This window comes from Triticum dicoccoides, chromosome 4B (genome assembly GCF_002162155.2).
Source record: "Triticum dicoccoides isolate Atlit2015 ecotype Zavitan chromosome 4B, WEW_v2.0, whole genome shotgun sequence".
In the NCBI taxonomy this organism is placed as follows: Eukaryota; Viridiplantae; Streptophyta; class Magnoliopsida; order Poales; family Poaceae; genus Triticum; species Triticum dicoccoides.
Genome location: NC_041387.1, coordinates 471822353 through 471822950, shown reverse-complemented (window position 1 = coordinate 471822950; position 598 = coordinate 471822353).

The following is a 598-nucleotide window of genomic DNA, read 5'->3' as shown; positions in this document are numbered from 1 at the left end:
GACGCATCGCGGAGTCGTGGCTGGAGTGGCAACCGACGAGGTTTCTCAAGCAAGGCGATAGCCCTTTGTGCCGTTTGTCGAGGTAGCCGAGAGCGTGGGTGGTGGAGCCGTGGTCGAGGTAGCCGTGCGAAGAATGCCGTGGTCGATGTCGAGTCAGGGTGGCCGGTGTCGAGGAAGTCATCGTGGAGCCGCGGGCGCAAGGGGGCGCCGAGTTAGCATGGGCGCAGTGGTGTCGAAGTAGGGGTGCGCCAGGAAGATGATGTTGTTGACGACGCGTCGCGGCGGGTTTGCCAAGCCCGGGGACACATCGTGGACGAAGGCACGCACCGGTGTTGCCAGCACCGGGCATGCGTAGACGGACGAAGGCGAAGTTGACGAAGCGTCGCGCCAGGCTTGCCACGCCCGGGGACACGTCGTGGACGAAGGCACGCGGCGGTGTTGCCAGCACCGGGCATGCATAGACTGGGACCTGCACAAGCTGCACGCCATGTCGAAGAAGTCGGAGAGGCCAGCAGAGAAGGACTCGACGACGGTTGCGGGGCCAATGTCGCCCGCGGTTGTCGGAGTAGATGAAGCGTCGGGGTAGATGACGGCGACG